This window comes from Giraffa tippelskirchi, chromosome 9 (genome assembly GCF_054371585.1).
Source record: "Giraffa tippelskirchi isolate mGirTip1 chromosome 9, T2T-mGirTip1v1.2.pri, whole genome shotgun sequence".
NCBI lineage: Eukaryota > Metazoa > Chordata > Mammalia > Artiodactyla > Giraffidae > Giraffa > Giraffa tippelskirchi.
This window is the reverse complement of record NC_137283.1, coordinates 34,806,962-34,815,573: the sequence shown is the minus strand read 5'-3', so window position 1 is coordinate 34,815,573 and position 8,612 is coordinate 34,806,962. Positions and strand designations below refer to the sequence as shown.

The 8,612-nt window shown below is 38.3% G+C and overlaps 1 long non-coding RNA gene across 1 annotated transcript; it reads left to right on the top strand.

The window, feature by feature from the left end:
• The first annotated feature begins 386 nt into the window (after positions 1–386).
• Positions 387–7,134, top strand: LOC145519802 (uncharacterized). Its single transcript, XR_014063934.1, has 3 exons — positions 387–557; positions 4,068–5,659; positions 6,999–7,134. It is a non-coding gene; the product is annotated as an uncharacterized LOC145519802 (long non-coding RNA).
• The last annotated feature ends 1,478 nt before the right edge of the window (positions 7,135–8,612 follow it).

Here is an 8,612-nt window from a genome sequence, read left to right as displayed (position 1 = left end):
AGAGTGAAGTATCTAAGAGTACAGAGGGTAGAGAATCTGAGAGTACAGAGAGTGAAGTCACTCACACCTGGTACAGACAGAACCACAGTCCCTTACTTGCAAAATCAGATCAAAACAGGAACAAAATACTCAATAAGAACATTGTAAAGCTAACTGACGACTGAGAGAAAACACCACTTTTACTAATATGGAGATGAGATTTACTATTAAGCTAATTCTAAATGACAATCAAAAAAATCATAGCAGGAGGGAAAATGGAACTTTTCATAACTGGAAGCCTTGATTCACTAGGTTGCTCTCTCTCAATTTTTTAAATCATTTAGCCATTTGCATGTATTTCTTGCATATACTAAGTAAACTCTGTATTATATTACCCTAGTAAAACCTTTTTTTTTTTTTTTTTTTGCATAGAGCTTCCCAGGTGACATTAGTGGTAAAGAATCCACTTCCTTATGCAGGAGACACCAGAGATGCAGGTTCAATCCCTAGGTCAGGAAGACCCCCAGGAGGAGGAAATGGTACCCTACTCCAGTGTTCTTGCTGGGAGAATCCCATGGGTGGAGAAGCCTGGTGGGCTACAGTCCATGGAGTCACAAAGAGTCAGACACAACTGAGCATCTTAGCACACAAAATATATTGATACATTTCATTTTGCTCAATATTTATTAATTGTCAATCATATCTTCAGTATCCTGATGGTCACAGTAGGTTTGGCAATGAAAAACACAGGCATGATCTCTACCTTCAAGGAGCACTTACAGTCTAAGTGAGAGAAGGGACAGTCATCAGATAAAGACATGAATGGGAGTACATTTAAAGACAGTGATCAATGCTCCAAAGGAATATGGTTCAATGAAAACATGTGACTACAGAACCTTACACACAGAACCAGCAAAATGTTCCTGGAGGATATGGAACTTGAGATAAAATTTAGAAAAAAAATCAGTGTTTTATATGGAGGTTAGGAAAAGAGGAGAGCAGTTTAGGCCAAAGAAACAACATAAAGATTCAATGCTAAGAAAGAGCAATGGGATGAACTGAGAGAAGGTCAGTGTATAGGAGATTAGAATATTTATGAAAAGGTGATTGAAAGAAGAATCTCAAAAGACAAGCAGAGACTAAGTATGGGAAGGAATTTTAGACTGGACTATGTTCTCTGATTATTTGGCATCCTACATGGCTTGGGGTACAGCACTTGATTAGGTTACTAATTCTTCCTTTAAAATCCTCTCCACCTTCTCTCAATAGGCAAACAGCTCAGACAGCTCAATACCAAAACAAACAAACCAATCAAAAATTGGGCACTTTTGATTAGCTTGTTTGGACATTTCTGGACATTTCTCCTAAAAAGATATACAAATGGCCAACAGGAACATGAAAAGATGTCCAACATACTTAATTGACATCTATAGGACATTTCATTCAAAAAGAGTATATTTCACCTTTTTCTCAAGTGCACACGGAACGTTTTTCAGGATATATCACATCTTGGGTCACAAATCAAGCCTGGGTAAATTTTTAAAAACTGAAATTGTATCAAGCATTTTTCCTGATCACAATGCTGTTAAGATTATATATCAATTACCTAGGAATAAACAGACCAAAAGAGATAAAACATCTCTATGCAAAAAACTATCAGACACTAATGAAAGAAATATACGGCACCAAAAACAGAGAGATATACCATGTTTTTGGATTGGAAGAATCAATATTATCAAAATGACTATATTACCCAAAACAATCTACAATGCAACGCAATCCCTATCAAACTACCAATGGCATTTTCCATAGACCTAGAACAAAAGATTTCACAACTTGTGCAGGAACACAAAAGACCCTGAATAGCCAAAGCAACCTTGAGAAACAAAAACAGAGAGCTGAAGAAATCAACCTTCTGGACTTCAGTCTATGTTACAAAGTTACAGTCATTTAGTCAGTATGGTACTGGTACAAAAGCAGAAATATAAACCAATGGAACAAGACAGAATGCCCAGAGATAAACCCATGCACCTATGGGCACCTTATCTTTGACACGGGAGGAAAGAAGGTACAATGGAGAAAAGACTGCCTCTTCAATAACTGGTACTAGGAAAACTGACTAGCTACATGTAAAAGAAAGAAACTAGAACACTTCCTAATACCACACACAAAAATAAACTCAAAATGTGTTAAAAACTTAAATATAAGGCCAGAAACTATAAAGTTCTTACAGGAAAATATAGGCAATACATTCTTTGCCATAAATCACAGCGAGATCCTCTTTGACTCACCTCCTAGAATAATGGAAATAAAAATGAAAATAAATGGGATCTAATTAAACTTAAAAGCTTTTGCACAGCAAAGGAAACTATTAACAAGATGAAAAGACAACCCTCAGAATGGGAGAAAATAATTGCAAATGAAGCAACTGACAAAGGATTAGTTTCCAAAATATATAAGCAGCTCATGCAATTCAATATCAGAAAAACAAACAGCCCCCAAAAAAATGAGCAGATCTAAACAGACATTTCTCCAAAGAAGACATACTGATGGTCAATAAATACATGAAAATATGTTCAACATCACTAATCATTGGTGAAATATAAATCAAAATTACTATGAGATATCACTTCATACCAATCAGAAAGGCCATCATCAAAAAAATGTACAGATAATAAATGCTGGAGAGGATGTGGAAAAAAAGGGAACCCTCCTAAACTGTTGGTGGGAATGTAAAATGATACAGTCATTATGGAAAACAGTACAGAGATTCCTTGAAAAACTAGGAATAAATTTACCATATGACCCAGCAATCCCACTACTGGGCATATATCCTGAGAAAACCACAATTCTAAAAGACACATGTATCCCAATGTTCCTTGCAGCACTATTTACAATAGCCAAGACATGGAAGCAACCTAGAAGCCCATTGACAGATGAATGGATAAAGATGTGGTCCATCTATACAAAGGAATAATACTCTGCCAAAAAAAAAAAAAAAAGGAATGAATTTGAGTCAGTGGTAGTGAGGTGGATGAACCTAGAGCCTGTTATACAGAGTAAGTAAGTCAAAAAGAGAAAAACAAATTTTGTATATTAACCCATCTATATGGAATCTAGAAAAGTGGTACTGATGAACCTATTTGCAGGGAAGGAATGGAGATGCAGATGTAGAGAATGGTGTACATCTCCATAGACACAGTGGGAGAAGGAGAAGGTGAGACAAATGGAGACAGTAACATTAACGTATATACATTATCATCTGTTAAATAGCTGGTAGGAGGTTGCTACATAACACAGGGAGCCCAGCCTGGTGCTCTGTGACAACTTACTGGGGTGGGATGGGGGGGGGTTGCAACAGGGAAAGGATATATGTATAATTATGGCTGATTTGTGTTGTGTGGCAGAAACCAACATAACATTTGTAAAGCAATTTTCCTCCAACTAAAAAATAAATTTAAATTAAAAAAATATTACTAATTATTAGAGAAATGCAAATCAAAATGACAATGAGGTTATCATCTTACTCCAGTCAGAATGGCCATCATTAAAAAGTTTACAAATAATACATGCTGCAGAGGATGAAGAGAAAAGGGAAGCCTCTTACACTGTTGGTGGCAATGTATATTGGTGCCACCACTATGGAAAACAGTATGGAGGTTACTTTATCTGAAAATATCATGGCCATATGATCCAGTATTCCCACTCCTGGGCATATATCCAGAAAAGATAAAAACTCTAATTTGAAAAGACACATGCAGCCCAGTGTTCACAGTAGCACCATTTACAATATCCAAGACATAGAGGCAACCTAAATGTCCATCAACAGATGAATGAGTAAAGAAGATGCTTCATATACACACAATGAAATATTACACAGAGATAAAAAGAATGAAACAATACCATTTGCAGCAACATGAATGGACCTAGAGATTATCATATTAAGTGAAGTAAGTCAGACAAAGACATATCATATGACATCACTTATATGTGAAATCTAAAAAAATGATACAAATGAACTTATTTACAAAACAGAAATAGACTCACAGATACAGAAAACAAACTTATGGTTACCAAAGGGGAAAGAGGATGGAGAAGGGACAAAGTAGGGGTTTGGGATTAACATACACACACTACTGTATATAAAGTAGATAACCAACAAGGACTCACTGTATAGCAAAGGGATTATATTCATTATCTTGTAATAATCTATAATGGAAAAAGAATTTTAAAAAGAATACATACGCACACACACATACATACACATATACAAGTGAATCACTTTGCTATACACCAGAAACAAAGTACAAATTTTGCAGACAACATTGCAAGTCAACTCTACTTCAATTAAAAAACAGAAAAGAACACTTGCTTTTTAGCTGTGCACAAAGCAACCTGAAATAAACTCTACACTCCCTAGACCCCTTCACAATTAATCATAACCTTGGCTCAAATATACTTATGGGATATAAGCAAAACCGATGTGTGCAACTTTTATGAATTTTCCTTAAAGAGATGGGGAGTGCCATTTGCTGCCCCTTTCTGTTTACTGTTGGTTAGAATAGTGAGGCAATTGCTTCAAGTGAGCAGCCATCTTGAACCATGAGATATACATGGGGCAAAAAATACACCTGACAGAAACAAAGGGTGAACGAAATCTTACTCTGTGATTCCACATGCCATCGTGGCATTCCTGGGTGGACTTCCTCTAACTTCTTCAGTATGAAAAAGAAATTCACGTCAACCTTTTATTAAGCCATAGCTATTTGGGAATTTTTTCTGTTATTCCCACTGAAGTGTAACCCAGGGCTGACTATTAAAAAAATATTTATTACGTTCCTCTGTTATTGCACTATGTACAAAATTGGCATAATCATAATTGGAAACTAAAGGTTCCCTCAAGAAATCTAAGCAAAGGGCAAGATTAGTATATATTTGGAACAAAATCTTTGAAAGTGAAAACCGTATTTTAAGAAGAAATATTGCATGACAAGCTAAGAGATGTCCATTTAAAAGAGAATCATTTTTCAAAAGACAGTCTTCAAATCACTGGATACTACCAACCAAGTCAATTTCTTTAAAAACTAACTCTAAAAGGGTGGAAACAGACATCGACCAGTACTGCAAGCAGGTCTGCTCAGACCATGACAGCTAGTGACTAGAGCAGTGGGCATTTTCTTTCATTTCTGTCTATTCAATATCCAAGAAATTTGGGGAAGATTGAGATTTTGTCTCTGGGTATCATCTGAGGTACAGCTAATCAGGAGACAAGAATGGATATAGTCCCAAACTCTTCTTGATTTGCCCTCTAATGCCCATTCTTTCCTATCTGATATGCCACTACAGGAAAAAGAACAGTGCAAGACTTCAGTCAATGAACCCAGGAATTCTATCAGAAGATTGAGCCATGGAGAGTCAAAAGCAGAACATACAACACTATGTACTGCAAGGACACTGAGTAAGAGATATTCAGAAGAATTACCACCAGATTTTTTAGACATCAGCAGCAGAAAAGATTTAAGGATTCAGCCTTTAAATACGTGAAGTATGAGCAGCATGCACCCAGCACAACTTTCTTACCTTCTGAGGAGATATCAGTATTAAGCTGTTGAATGCAGCATAAGTGAAGTCGCTCAGTCGTGTCTGACTCTTTGCGACCCCATGGACTGTAGCCTACCAGGCTCCTCCGTCCATGGGATTCTCCAGGCAAGAATACTGGAGTGGGTTGCCATTTCCTTCTCCAGGGGATCTTCCTGACCCAGGGATCAAATCCAGGTCTCCTGCATTGGAGGCAGACGCTTTAACCTCTGAGCCACCAGGGAAGTCCAGCATAAGGAAAGGTCAAACTTTGCTTCCATAATTCCAAAGAAACATCCAAGTCTGCAAAAGGAGGAAATGATTGCGGATTAAACAAACTTTTTTTAAAGACCTCACTGGTCTTTGGCTTAAGTCTGCATCAATCAATAAATCTAGGGGAAGAGGAAGGCTCAGTGAACATGGAATCTAATCCTGCACTCACAGTAGGAGAAAGGACTGGGATGCAGAAAGGAAATCTGTCCCCAGTGGTCACACAGCTGGAGACCACAGAGCTAGATCCCAAGCAGGTATCCTGCTGCGCAGCCTTCTCTCCACAGCATCACGGCACCTGGTGGCACCCTCCACTCCCATATGCTTCCTTATCTTCCACCAGGACCACCCATTGTGCAATACCAAGGTGTCCTCAGGAGTCCAGAAAACCAGTGTGAGTGCACTGGTCATGCCATCTTCTGCCACCACCTTCCCCTGTCTTCATCTGAACCTGTGGGAAGAGCTATGTCCTGACACCTGCATGGGGATGAGAGGTATGGGACAAAGAGCCATCACCGTTAACTGGCAGGCTCTGCCAGGTGAGAAAAGCTACATGCTTTCCACTGCTTAGCAAGCTCTGCCAGAGGAAGAGGAGAGAAATGGATCACCAGACCACTGTTCATGCCATGCCCATTTTACAGACAGAAAACCAAGGAATGGAGGGTAGACCAAAGGGTTCCCAGAATTCAAACCCAGGCCTTCTGATTCCCACTGTAGTGCTCTTCCCATTATGATAATTTGCTCCCAGAAAACTTTCAGTCTAAAATTATCAAATAATACAGAAAAGTCCCCATCCTAATAAAATAAGATAGGTTCTTGCTATGGGTTGAATTGTGCCCCTCAAAAATATATGTTGAGATCCTAAACCCTAGATCTCAGAAGGTGACCTTCTTTGGAAATAGAATCATTGCAGATGTAATTAGTCAAGGTGAGGTCACATTGGGGTAGGGTGGGCCTGCAATGCCGTAAGACTAGTGTCCTTATAAGGAGGAAGCCATGTGAATGGAAACACAAAAGGAGCCCACCATGTGGTAAGGAGGTTTGGGGTCACTCATTTACAAGACAGGATGCCAAAGATTGCCAGCAAATTGTTGGACGCCAGGAAGAGACAGGGAGGGGTTCTTCCCTGCAGGTTTCCGAGGGAGCACTGCGCTGTGAGCACTGGCCTCCAGACTGTGAGACAATAAAATATGTGTCATCCTAAACCACCCAATTTGTGGTATTTTTTATGACAGCCCTAGGGAATTAATAGCACTCTCATTTAGACAATCCATAAACAAGGGAAAAGCACAAACAGTTTAATGTCTGGAAGAGAGACAGAAAAGTATCCTCCTGGGATCACTTGGTCTTGGGCTACAACTCCTGTTTCCAGTGTGACCTTGAACAAGTGGTTTCTCTTTTCTTGGTCTCTCTTTTAACAACAAAGACAAGACAGTATTGATAGCTCCCTTATAGTTGGAGGTAAAGATTAAATGAGGTAATGCATGTGAAAACACAACGCACAGATAACACATAGCACAAAATAAGGACTCAAAACTATCATTACCATCAACATTATTGATTTTTCAAGGCAGATTTAAACACAAGGGAAAAAAAAAGAAAACAACAAAAGAATAATTCACAAACTTGGTCTCAATAATCAACCTTCAGTTCACATATACTACAACTTGCCCAATAAGGAAGCTATTAGACACATGTAGCTATTCGAATTTAAATTATAAAATGAAATGAAAACTTTAGTCTCTGAGGCATGTTAGCTATCTTTCAAATGCTCAACAGCCACATGTAGCTAGTGACTACCATATTGTATAGCACAGAATAGAGCATTTCCAGCATTGCAGGGAGATCTGTTGGATGTTGATGTCACCATGCTTTAAGGCATAAGGTAAAGATTTCGCAGAGACAGAGGCCAAGATGTCAAGGGTATGGTATTTTCTTTTCAATTTATAAAAGATTTCCAATGCTGTATCAGTAAATGGACATTTTTTAAAAGTCCATTTATCATCAGTAAACACAAAAGTCAGTTCTTATCACAACTTCAAATAGAAGGCACTGCTACCAAGACTTTTTCATCTACAGCTGGAGATGCTAGAAGCCATGATATGGGGTGTGGATTAATCATGTAAATACTGGGATATGAATAGCTCCCTCAGCAGTATCCATAAAAATGAAAAGGGCTTTGAATTTTGGAAACAAGAATTGGTACAAACACATGTAAACCGAATCCCAAACTCACACCAGATTAAGAGAGGCTATTCTGGTATAACGTGCTGACCACACAAATACATTTTTAAAGTTCAGCACCTGGGATGGATTAAAAACCACATGGGGGATTGTAACCAAAGCAGAGAAAACACAGTACTAAATGGTAGAACAGAAATCAAAGTGACAATTATAGTTTACAAGTCTCCAGTTAGATGTCACCTAAAATGCTTTGTTCACTGTAATTGGCCTATCAAGAAGGCATTATGCAATGAATAGCTCAAGAGACAGCCCATGATGTCTCCAATCTTGATACAATTTCCAGACAGAGAAAGAATACAATAGGCAAATCATTCCTGCTTCAATCAAGATGGGGAAATCACAGTTCAAGAAAAAGCAATCAAAATAGAGAAATAAAGTTCAGTTTCCTACTAATCATGGATGATATTGAAAAGGACAATTGAACTCTTGGATAAAAGCTCAAAACTCTAAACAAATCACTTGATCCCAAGCATACAACAGTGATAGGATCTTTGGTGTTGTTGAACAGAGAGGTGGATAAATCAGAGACCATGTCCCACTGA